This window comes from Meriones unguiculatus, chromosome 12, assembly GCF_030254825.1.
Source record: "Meriones unguiculatus strain TT.TT164.6M chromosome 12, Bangor_MerUng_6.1, whole genome shotgun sequence".
NCBI classification, from domain to species: Eukaryota; Metazoa; Chordata; class Mammalia; order Rodentia; family Muridae; genus Meriones; species Meriones unguiculatus.
In genome coordinates this window covers 98,806,255-98,819,657 of record NC_083360.1, presented here as the reverse complement: position 1 = coordinate 98,819,657, position 13,403 = coordinate 98,806,255, and positions in this window count along the sequence as shown.

The following is a 13,403-nucleotide window of genomic DNA, read 5'->3' as shown; positions in this document are numbered from 1 at the left end:
GTCACATTCTGCAGAAAAGTGCTTGGGGACTCTGTGTCTATCTAAAGTAGATCTAAATATACAAACTTTGCATGTTTCTAGTTACTTTCCATTTCACTTTGGAAACATGTACAGGATGCTAAATAAAGCTTAATCTCGTAACTAATCACACTGATTCTTAGTATGAGTATGAATATATTTCTGGACACATTAAAGGATTTGATCACTTATAAGGTAACTGTTGTTGGTTATTAATATTTACCATTGATTTATCTTTTAGTTAAGCAGAGGTTATTCCTAAACCAGCTGTCTACCCAAATCACCACACAGAGACTAGGATGTATTTAGTTAACCTAGAACACAATGTTGGACAATGATTCTCCCTCCTAAACCTCCAAGCCTGCGCAGTTTCCTCCCATTCAGATCTCCCACATCATACTTGCTTTTAGTCATATCTTAGGTGCAGTTCATCTCTCCTCGTGGTTCCAAGTCCTCTCCTACTGATCTCTCCTCTCTGGCTCTCCCCACTTACTTCTTCCTCCTCCCCTCTGGACCAGGATGTCCCACCCTATTCTCTCCATTGCTCAGCATTGTGTCTGGTTGTTTTATTGACAACACAGAGAACAAATGGTGGCATGTTTACACAAACTTGAGACAGGTGATGCTTAGAATAAACATCACAATGCAATGTGGATTGAAACCAGAGAGTGGGGTAGACAAATCAGCATGTGAAGGAACAAGGGTAAATTGTGTACATTCCGCAAGAACATTGTACCACTAGGTGACTGACTAGTAACTTTCATTTCTTAATCATTAACGGCTAGGACTTTAGCCTTCATTCTGTTAAGTTGGAGCCTTAAAAATCATAAACATAGTTCAGAAAGAGCCTGGGACCTTTTTGACCTTTTAATGGTGAACCACTATAGAGCATAAGTTTCCTGTATGATTTAGTTTAAAAATGTCTGTAGCTTATACAAATCTAGAACCATATTATAGATTAGTAACATTAGCAAAAACAAGGCTAACCATATTTTTAAGACAGTGATTTTTGTTTTTTACCTTTTGAAAATGAAGATAGAGCATAATAATCAAGTTCTCACACTGTAAACAATTGAATGTCTCTAAAATTAATATCTAAAAGTATCTTTGGAATCATGTTCCATTATTTAAGATTATCTAAGCAGAAGCTTTCAACTACTAACCCTGAGTTACGAGTTTAACCAAATCCTGTTTTGACAGCAGAACTTAAAAACATGCCTGGGGTCTGAGAAAGGGTGAATAATAACCCATTCCCAGCATCAGCAATACAGTAGAACAATATAAAATAACGTTTAAAATTACATTTGGATTTATTATTTATTAAATCCATTGGCCAGGAAGCCTGGAGGTGAACCAGAGCACAGGCAGCTGGTGGCCGGAGAAAGAAACAGCATTCGTTCATGTATCCGACAACTAACAAAACAGAAGTAATTAGATATAACTGCTTATAAATTAGCTTTTATTAATCTGAATAGACCACTATAACCTTGAAATTTCACCAGCATATAAAGAATATTTTGAACCAGTGTTGAATCACATATATTGTATGTTGTAAAACATATAACTTTGAATTCCTATAAAAATTCCTATCAACTTAAAGTGAGTTTTGTTGCTTTCTTAATCTAAAAAGAGATGAAATAATAAACAGTTAATCAGGACTAAGAGGCTTTATAATTGTTGGTGCATTATACCACGTGTTCATCCTAAGATGGTGGAGTCACACGGCAGTTGTAGGCCATGTGACCAACTTGGCCACTATTTAAAACATTGGTGTTTCTACAGATACATCTCGAAATGAGAGTTGCATCCACGTTAGATGCACATACACACACTCAGAGGTGAATTAGAGTTACATGCACATAGGCACCTATACATACCTGTGTCCTAAACAAGAGCTGAACTTTGATTTTAAACACCGTCCCCAACAGGCGAATTATAAATCTTCACATAAGAGTTTTACAGTATAGAGAGAGAGAGCGCACGCAGAGCACATAGAAACCAGAGGTAAAGATTTTGAAGAGCTGGGAGGTAGAACCTTAGAGATGAGAAGTTTGGGAGTGTAGAGCAGACTTTGGATATCTGGGAATCGTTTGTCTATGGTTGTGAGAACTGGGAAACTTGGTATGCCATGTTTGTCCTTGGAATGGGGCTGGATTTTTATAGAAGAGAGTCCGTTGAAGGGAGGGAGGGAAGAGCGCGTGCTGGGACTCCTGCAGGCCGGCTCCGGAGGGCAGAGGGGCGAGCTGGGCCACGTGGAGAGGGGTTGAGCGTCCTGTGGAGCAATCAGACTCTAAGTGGAATTTAGAACCAAACTAACAGACGAATGGCCCTCCCGTACCCCAGGAGCAGTCCGGAGGTCAGCTGCTGGCTTCTGAGCGCGCTGGCAGGATCAGGTGCCGTTCCATCCAGCACCTGCTGCATACTTAATTCACACAGCATGGGAGAGAACCTGGCGGAGGGAAATAGGGTTTGGAGCAGGGAAAAAGGAATAGAGAAAGCAGAGTTGGTTTGTTTGTTTGTTTGTTTTATGTTCTCCCAATCAGTTGGGCAGCGTCTTGAAGACAGATCTGATAAATTTAGAAGCCAGGTGTAGGGGGTCCGAGGTTCTCCAGGAAGCATCCGTATGGGGAGCTTGGAGGTCCGTAGGAGGACACTGTTTCCGTGGGTGAGGAGAGACCTGGGCACAAGGTGTCCCAAGGGCACAGGCGGACTAGAACGGGTTGGTTTCAGGCTGCGGCGGGCCTGGTCAGACCGGGGTGTAATGCTGAGAAGACGGGATTTTCGATTCAAGAGAGAAAAAGAGAAAACCGTGCCGGAAGAGGAAGTCTCACCCAGGAAGAGGGTTTGGATGAAAAGGCCCAGTCAAATTCGCCAATCAATCGGTTCAGTGTTGGATGCAGAAATGTAGCAATCAGTGGACCAGAGAGCAAATCTGTTTAGAGTAGCGCTGAAAGGAATCCCAGTGTGCCAAGACAACGGAAGAGCCCACCAAGGTTCAGGGCACCAGTGTCATGTAATGATAACGGCACACAGCATACCTAGTGTAAGGAAGTTTATTGGGGGAAAGGAGGAGGATGACTGGGCATGTGGGCAGGCGGGCAGACAGACAGGGACAGAGCATGAGGGCAGAGAAGGCCGGAGAGAGAAAGGCGGGGACAAAGGAGAGCGGAAAGATAGAGAGGTTGAGAGAAGAGACGGAGAGAGAGCGAGCGCAGGATGCCAGCTGGCGGCAGGTGATAAGGGGCCGCCAGGACCCTACAGGCAGGCTAGTGGGGTTGCCAGGGAACTAACAGAGTGTCTACTTCCGCCTCTGTAAGGAAGAAGGGGTAGAGAATGGCTTTGGGGTAGCCCTGTTACAAAACACACGCCTGGCATTTGGGGAGTAGAGACCCAGTGATCTTAAATGCAGCTAAATTGCATGGAGGTGGCCACTTTCCCCCTTACTTTCTCTGTTAAATTTACATTTTCTTTCCCTCATTTTTTAAAGAACAGAAGTTCTTAGTTGCACTGTCTTCCAGCAACTGATACAGAATGCACTAGTATTCACCACTGGGTAGAGAGTTGGATATGGTTTTTACACATGATATTTATCCATTCATTCAGGAGTATTTATAGTGCCTGACACAGACAAGACTCTGCTCTATGTTTTTTTATAGATGTGAGAAAAGGGAGCCCTGGGTCTTGATGGAGCCTACATCCTAGCAGATCATTTTAAATGTGAGTAGGATTTTCATAACTGTGTAGGGGAGACACAGTTTATGCAAAGAGAACCAGGAAAGCAAAAACGTGGACAAGTGAATCTGTAACTCTTGCTAGGAGAGCATCAAACAGCTCCATGAATGGCAGCATATATGACCCTCACCTGAATTACAAGTGACTGTCAGGTTGGCAAGGATTCTGACCAAAGAGATGTGCACCTCCTCCCCAGATCCACCTACTTGTTGCTTCTCTCTTGATGCATACTATGAATAAAAATACTTAGTAAATTCAGATTTCCAAATGTGGTACATCAGGCCCTTCCTATTCCAAGCTTTGAGGAATTGTTTGAGATGGTTTTATAATTCAGGAGGTTGATGTTTTAGTTAGAGTGTCTATTGTGAAGAAACTATGACCACAGAAAGTCTTATAAGGAAAACATTTAATTGGGGCTGGCTTACAGTTTCAGAGGTTTGTCCACTATTGTTATGGTGGGAAGCATGGCTGCAGGCAGGCAGACATGTGGCTGGAGAAGTTGCTGAGAGTTCTGCGTCTTGATCCACAGGCAGCAGAAGGAAACCGTGATCCACACTGGGTGAAATATGAGGATAGGAGACCCCAAAGCCCATTCCCACAGTGACAAGCAAAGCCACAACTACTCCAAGAAGGCCACGCCACCTAATAGTGCTTCTCCCTATGGGCCAGGCATTCAGGCACAAGAGTCGATGAGGATGATTCCTAGCCACCACAGTTGACTGCTAATCTTGTTTTTCCCTATAATGTCAGACTTCTTCCTCCTCTTCTGTCACACAGTCCCCTAAATAGCTACTGCAACACTTGTATCCACGAAGCCTTTCTCTCTTGCCCCTGTAATTCTGGACACCCAGTAGGGACTGACACTAAGGTTGTTTAACACTTAAATTAACCTGTTTGTATGCCTTTATCTTTTTGTGAGACTGTTAGATTCCCAAGGAGGTTATTACAAAGGGAAAAACCTAAGTTAACACAGAAGGAGAAGGCAGTACACGAAACACATACCTGAAAGAATTTAACGTGGAAAGTTTTATTTTAAAACATGGGAGTGGATGACAGATGGTTCAGAAAAGAACAGGATGGGTATGCCGTGCAACGCCTATAACTGATATCACAATGAAGTGTAAAATGAACTTGTGTTTATGGTATTTCAAGTCTTTCAGTATTTTATATATATATAATTTAGTGTGTGTGTGTGTGTGTACATTTGATACACTCATCCATGCCATAGCACATATATGAAAGGCAGAGAACAACCAGTGGCAATCTTGCCAACCCAGGTCTTTCAATACTTATACACTACTTATTTTCTAAGGACTTTAAAACTTTTCACTAAATAAGTTACAAATGTTATAGAGTAGTTTAGATTCTCACTACAGTCTAAGATAAACTCTAGGTGATTTTTTTGTTTGTTTGTTTTTTGGTTTTTTTGTTTTTTGAGACAGGGTTTCTGTCTGTAGCTCTGGCTAACTTGGAACTTACTATGAAGACCAGACTGGCCTTGAGCTCAGAGATCCATTTACCTCTGTCTGCAAAGTGCTGGGATTAAAGATATGTGCCACCAGAAATATTTCCAAGAACGGAATTAAATTTAAATAAGCCTTAAATAAAATACTCTTTTTAATATTTTGAGCAGCTTGAGAATAATTTTCAGCATCTTAACAATTTAACTTTGGTAAATTCCTGTCAGAAATAGAACTTCTGTGGTATTTGGATTTTAAGATATAAGCTCAAAGTCCTGTAATCACAAATATTTTATTGGAGTGATGATTCCTTCAATTAAAGGCCATAACATTCAGCATTAAAAATTCAAGTTTTCATGCTTGTCTATTTATTCTTGGTAATCCTCTGACAAGGACATTTAAAAACTCTTGTGGATCTGCTGCTGCTCTTGCCAGCTTGGTTGTTTTCCAACAAATGGTCTCCATAAAGTATCTGTGAGCTTTATTAATCTAGTGTACTGTCATTTCTGGAGATACAATTTTGGATTTAAAATACTATAATTTAGATTGAAATTATAAACAAAATTCACCTTAATTTTTATGTCAAAGTTCTTTCACATAGAGCAATTCTGTTGTCAGTATTTCCTTTAAGATAAAATTTTGTTAAAACTATGCACAATTTGACATGTTGTGTTATGCGCTGGAGAGAGGGAACCATTTTTCCAATGGTTTTAGTTTACTAATTTTTATTAATGTATTTCTGAAAGAATGGAAAGTTTTTATATATATTATTCAAAATGGACTAGAGGGCTGTATGGCATAGTCCTGGTAGACACTGATCTCAAAATACGTAAAAGTGAAACTGAAGACTTTATTCACCAGCATTCCTGCAGCCGAGCCTCTCGGGAATGTTGGGTGCCCTGTGCTATTATTTCTGTTCTGCACGATGAGGCTTATCTATGAAAGTGACCTCAACATGTACTCTTTTAGCCCTGGACCAATCAGTTCATACCAAGTTCTGTTTCAGGGACTAATTAGGGACAGAGTTGGGAATAAGAAAAGGCAGAGTATGCCAGAAAATATTAATAGCTTCAATTTGTCCTCAATCTTGTCATTTTGCAAGCAGTTTTGTCAATGATAAAGCAGTATTTTAACCTCTAATTCCCAATGCCAGCTAGAATCACTAAGATTTCATGCAGTCTTAAAATCAGTGATGGGGGCTCGAGGCAGGGTTTCACTGTGTAGCCTTGGCTGTCCTGGACTCACTTCGTGGACCTACCTCTACCTTCCTGAGTGCTGGGATTACAGGCATGTGCCACCACTGGGCAGGACTGAAAAGCAGTGATCTTAAGTGGATTAGATGGATGTATTCACTGAGCATATAAATTCCCAACAAAAAGCATTATTTTTGTAAAATATACATATATTTGCTTCTTGATTTAGCTGCTGTCGTTGACACTTTCTGTAAGGGAAAACTGCATACATTTGCTATAACATGGGTCATTTTTCTTTTGTACTCATCTGGAGCTGTCTTTTGCTCTTATCCCCAGCACAACCTGTTTATCTGACAAGGCTGCACTATCAGGAGACTGTCCTAAGGGAGGGAGTTACAGAAAGCAAGCTTCCCACAGCAGCTTTTGGGAATGTTCCTCATGTGTTGTATTTGCTCAGCATGTGTGATTTGTAAAGGTGGGATCCAGCCATCTTGTAGCAAGAGGGAGAAGGAAATACAAACACAGTTAGGATGTGAGTCTCTGGCCAGCTTTTCAGGACATTTTTTAAGCTCCCAAAGACTGCAATATGAGCTGAAAGAAACGCTTTTCCTTAATGTGTTTAGGAAAGCATGGTGGAAGCTCTGTTCCAGTTTTAAAGATAAGGATCACAAGGCAAAAGTTCATGGCCACATAAACACATAAGCAAGGGAAGTGTTATCTAGGATAATCCTTTTTTGAAAGAAAACTCTCCACAAAGGCATCTAATTCAAAGTCATTTTATTTTCATTGTGTCACATCTAGTTTTCTGCTGATAGTTGAGATGTGGAAATTGAACATTGGAAAACCAATGTAAAACTAAATTTAGAGGCATAATATTTGTCACTAATGTTAACTACATTTCTAAACTAAATACTAAAGTTATATATCCAATAATTTAAATTTCCAAATTATGTCTAAAAATACATGTAGTTGACCCTGAATTTAAAACAGAGAAGAATAAAATTGAGGAGCACCCAGGGCCAGGTTCAATCCTAAGTGGTGTTTCTAAGCAGCATACTAGACTGTGTTATCTTTTTCTTTTATGTTGTAAAATAGTGCAACATAGTAAATATAGTATTTTAATAGTAATTTATTTATTAAGGACTGTTAAGCACAAAATTTCTTAAAATAGAAAAATGCAGGATTTAGAACTTAAGCAGATGGTAAGTAATGGTGGATTATGTCACTTACCCCACAAAGTTACATACAGAAAAAGATTTTAGCATGCTCGCTCTATACTTTTCAATAGTATAATATGGTACTGTTCTCCATTCGGTGCTCAGCTTCCAGAGGGAGAATGGGGGTTCTGTTTCTCTCAAGGGCAGCTAGAGCACTTTAGGGTGAGGCCCAAGGATGCTATGCTTGGGTGTGGAAAAGGGTTTTCCACAGAGTGTTACAGTTTAGCTCTTTTAGCTGAGGTTGCTGGTGGCAACACGGGTGCTGGAAACACCGGTGTTTCAAAGCCTGTAGTGATACCAAAGTGTTACAGCTCTTGGTTAAGCTGCTGTGCAGAGGTGCTGGCCAAGGCCCATGCCTGCTTGGCTTGCAGCCAAGACACAGGCCAGGGAGGCCCAGGCCCAGTGGGATGGAGGGTGGGGACTGTGAGGAGCAGCCTGGCAGAGGATAAATGAGGAGTCTCAGATGGTCTTGAAGTGAGAGAGCAAGAACCTGCATACCTTTATTCATGTGAAATCAAGGGCAATATAAACCCCGGGCAGAGGGAGGGATTTTGATATGCTGATGTCAGAGTATCAGGGATACTTAAATGGTCCTATCACAAGAAAAAAAAACTACAGTACTTAATTATCCTACTGGAGGTGGGGGACCTCCAAGAGCAATTGAAGGTCTCTGCAGGACTAAGATCCTTAGTGGGGGGTGGGGGGCATTTCTAGGAGTTCCTAGATGCTTGCTAGAGCAGTTGCCTTATCAGGGAAGGGTCTGGCCTGTGATCTGTTCTAAGGGCTGGGTGATGATCCTTACAAGACCTGGAATCGCCCAGGCAGGGGAGACTCTAGAACCAGCTGAGAAAAGGGAGTCCATCATAATAGAGCACAAATAATTGCTACCCGAGGCCAACTTCAGCCTTATCCAGAAGAGCCACAGTGCGGAAACTAAGATTCTAGCTTACCTTGTACAAATTCTGTAGAAAGGAATACCACGCTGCTCTAGCATGGCTTCTGTGACGGGGAGCGTTAGGTGTTAACGTGATACGACCTGCAGCCACCTGGGAAGAGAGGCCGCCGAGACGTTGTGTGCATGTGTTGGCCTGTGGGATGTTTGTGTGGGTGCTGCAGTATAGCCCATTGACACGGCAGACCCGGCTCACTGTGGTGGCACCGTTCCCCATGCAGGGCTTCCACACCGTGCAGGAGTGGGGAAATGAAAAAGAGCAAATAAGAAGTGGATACAGACGCGTTAACCTCTTCCTTCTCCCGACTATGGATGTGATATATGGTTGAAGTTCTTGCCTTGATTTATCCACAATGATGAACTGTGAGCTGAAATTTTTAAGACAAGCAAACCCCTTTTCCCCGAGTTGATTTTTGCCATGATATTTTACCCCAGCAACAAAACTAGAATGTAAGACATGCACGTGTAAATATATGTGTGTGTGTGTGTGTGTGTGTGCTGCACATAAAAGAATTATTTACAAATTTAGTATAAGCAATAACTGTAATGACTGGGGCTGAGGCTGGAGATACAGTTTAGTGGCAGAGAGAACTTTCATGGCGTGTGTATGACCCTGCTGATTTCATAAAATTACACACTTTTTATATATCTCACGGAAACCTTCGTTACATTTTATCTAGTCAAGCAAATGTATAGCAGAACATCTGTTATTGCTAACCTATATAGCTTTAAAAAGAAGATATGTGAACATATACTATGATTTCCATTTAAGAGAGTAATAGTTTTGAATATGGTAGTATTTCTAATCTCAGACTGAGAAAGGAGGAGCCTGGCTCATATGGGGAGACACTGCTGGGAGAATAGAGAGGAATAGGAATAAATAAATACAAGAAAAATCATATTCATGTTATATGAATATAGTTATATGTATAGATAGAATGCTAGTTATATATATATATAATTTAAAATACCTTGTTGCTGTTGTTTTTCCGTACTGCAGGTTGAGCCTGGGATCTTGGGCATGGAAAGCCAAGTGCTCCATACTGAGCTATATCCTTAGCCCTGAGAGCACATTGTTAAGGAAATAGTTCATGGAGCTTGGGACATTATCCTGGAATGGAGGGCTTGAGCTGTGATGTGATCTCCAGAGGACTTAGGTCTACAATCTTAGCATCTCTAGTGTCCTGGCTTCTAAGGAAACTGCACTCATACATTGCACTCTCAGGCATCACCTGGGATTCTTACCCTTATCAGCATTTCCTGGCCTCCTCTTCCTTCTTTTGACATTTCTGTGGAAGCCATCATGATCCGACAACACTGTGTGCCTACAAAACCAGCACCATGTGAATAATGCCAAGGGTCTGCCTTCAGCTCCAGCACATGTAGGCCCCTGGACCGTGGCTCTAGAAGCCTCTGCCATGACTGGATAGCTGAATGTGGGAAAGCAGGAAGCTGGGAGCGCTCTGTTCAAAGCAGTCTAAAGATGAGTTTAAAACCCTTCTACATTTTATTCTGGAGTATGTGCATCTGGCACACTCCTGAGATGCCTCAGGCGTGTTTCCTATTGTCATCATGGAAAAAACAAACAAACTTGATTTGTTCACAATTTTTCTAATGTCTTTAGCAGCCACACTCTCCTCATCTGCAATTTTAAACATGATTCTTTTTCTGGACAATTGCTAATTTTCAAATCTTTCTGTTCTCCCCCACAAACCCGTTCTCATTGTAAACTTGGCAAAAGCAGTTAGCAATACCCATGTCATGGCCCAAATACTATCTCCCCCACCAAATGAATTAGACTATTAAGTTTACATTCAGCCTCATTCAAAGCTCCAGGAACCCGACAAAGAGTAGACAAACTCTTGACCAGAAGGCTACATGCATGGCCTCTGTCCAGCTCCCAATAGAATCCCGTCACCATGTGAAAGCTGAGTGGAGCCTCTGTGTGTCTGTGTATGGGAGAGTTGAGGCCGGCAGGAATACATACGAAGCCCGGAGGCTGAAGTTGGGTATCTCTCCTCTCTCACTCTCCAACATGTATTTGAACCTGGGACTCACCGTGTTAGCTACCCCAGCCAGTGAGAACCTGGGATATGCCTTTCCCCACCCCCACCAGCATGGATATACCTTTCCCCACCTTGGCCAGCACGGAGGTTACAGGTGCATACTGCCATGCTCAGCTTTTTTCTTCTTCTTCAATTTATTCACATTGTATCTCAGTTTTAGCCCCCTCCATTGTCTCCTCTGGGTTCCATCCTCCCTCCCTCCTCTTCCCCTACCCCTCTTCCCTAGTCCACTGAAAGGGGAAGTCCTCTTCTCCTACTGTCTCACCCTAGCCTATCAGGTCCCATCAGGACTGCCTGGATCCTCGTCCTCTGTGGGCTGGCTAGGTCACCCCACCAGGGGGAGGTGATCAAAGAGCAGGCAACCAAGCTCATGTCAGAGACCGTCTCTGCTCCCTTTACTAGGGAACCCACGTGGAGACTGAACTGCCTGTGGGCTACATCTGAGCAGAGGCCCTAGCTCCTCTCTATGCATGGGCTTTGGTTGGTCATGCTCAGCTTTTTATGCAAGTTCTAGGAATCTGAAGTCAGGTCCTTATATCTGTGCAGCCAACACTTTAACCCACGGGACCACCTCCCCAGCTCCTTGAGCACTCTTTTTCTGTTCATATTTTTGTCAGCATTGTGGTCTTCTAAGCAGCCACCAAAATCAGCCATGCTAAGTTTTCCCCATAAGCTAGCACCAAAGGTTGAAGAACCACATGGAGTTTAGTTACAGCAACAACTCTGCTTTTCTGGTACCGGATTTCCGTATTTATTCTGTGTAGCTGTGAACAAAACTAACAGAACAGCTTAAAGGAAGAAGATGTTTATTTTTGCTCACTGTTTCAGAGCGTTCAGCAGTGGTGGCTTGGTCCTATGTACTGGTGATGCATCATTGTGGTAGTTAGAGCTTGGGAGAAAGTTCCTACCTTGTAACAAACATGAAGCAGAGAGCAATGAAAAGTACAGGACAGAGTCTAACCCTCCAAGGCTCATCTCCAGTGACCAACTCCCTCCAATTAGCCCTTATCTCCTAAAAGTTCCCAGAACCTCAGAAATTAACCCCACTGTCTGGAGACTAAATGCTCAACATATGAATTTACAGAAGACCATAGTTACACATAAAAATGGGGGGGGGAGATACACTTTGGTTGGTATTTACCCCATCAGATCTTCCTGCTTCTCTTTCCCGAGTTAGCCAACATGTGCTCCATCCAGCAGTTCAAATATTTGGAACCTGCAATAGATCTTTATGTTCAATAAATGTGTGCATAGCATTTTAGAGCCCACCTATGCCCTTTCTTTGGGGCAGTGTTAGAATATAGGAAGGTAAAGAGAATGGAATGTGGCGCCTGCCGGGGCGCAGCTTTGCAGTGATACCACAGGAGGGAAATGGCACTAATTAAGTTGAACAGGCTGAAGGAGAAATACTTTTGGTGTATGAAACAAACCTGGCTCTTCAGCTGTGTGTTCATTTTTAAAGTAGCTTTCTTTGTGGAAGGTTAAATACACAGTGACTACTCAGCCTGGTTTTCGGGCCTCATGTGTGTTATTCTCCTTTCAAATCTAAAAGAACTCTGCCAAAGCAGAGTCTACCCACCTTTTTATTTTCCACACTGTGTCCATTCTGCCTGAGGTTGGGGACCGCAATAAGTGTTATTCTCTGGGCTATGCATGTATTATTCATCAGTTGTTGAGAACAGAAAGATGTGTGGCCCTGAGAAGATAGCTGTTAGGAAACCGAGTGGCAGGTGTGCAGAATCGACCCCCAGGGCCGATTAAAACCCTGTGGTTCTCCCCCTGAGGATGCTGCCTTCTGTTTGCTGCACTTCAGCTCCCACTCCTGATCAGGACAAGAATGTCCTTGGGAGTTCTGTGCTTAAAGGAAATTATGTAACAGGAAAACTATCTGGTGAACAACAAAATAATCCCTCTATCTGTTTCTTCCAGATTGTATTCTGGCAACAGTCTTCCATGACCCACATATGAACCCTTTCTACTTACTGCTTTGGGGACTGGAAGTTTGTCTCAAGGTAGAGTGATGCTTTCAGTGAGCACAGTATACTGCTCCGGTCTTCCTCCGGGCCAAGCTCTGTACACAGGCTGGAAATCATTCTTTGGCACCACACTTTTAGGATTTGTGCAGGATAGAAGCAAGCAGCTGTGTGTAGCTAAAACATGAGTGAAAGGACATGGGAGCTGTATGTAAGGATCAGAGTCCTGGTTGTCAGGAGCCTGGAAAACAGCCGCAGGAATGCCGTAGGTAGATGAGCAAAAGAGTGTGAACAGGGGCGGGGGAGGAGAACAGTGCTCTGAAGAAAGCATGTTTAGTATTATATTTTATCTGAAAATAAAATATAAAAATGAAAATAGATTTTTCTAATATAAACGGGGAGTAAAGCTTAAACAAAAAGTTAAAACTGGTAGTGATGAAGATGCAGAAATTCTGAGAATTGAAGGTAGAGTTGAAGGTTATGAAACTTTCATTTAACATTAATACATGAAATATAATTTCATTTCAAAAGACTATGGATTTTTAAGAATCTCAGAAATACCACTCAGGCTAGTAGTAGATCCTAGTTTGTAAAGAAAATGGAGACTCACTGCACAATGCTCAAGAATAGTTTCCATCAGGGAGGCAGAAGGCAGATCTCTGTGAAGTCAAGGCCAGCCTGGTCTACAAAGTGAGTCCAGGACAGCCAGGGCTATACAGAGAAACCCTGTCTCAGAAAACTTAAAAAAAAGAATACTTTCCATGAAGCCTAAGAGGAGGACTGAGAGCACCA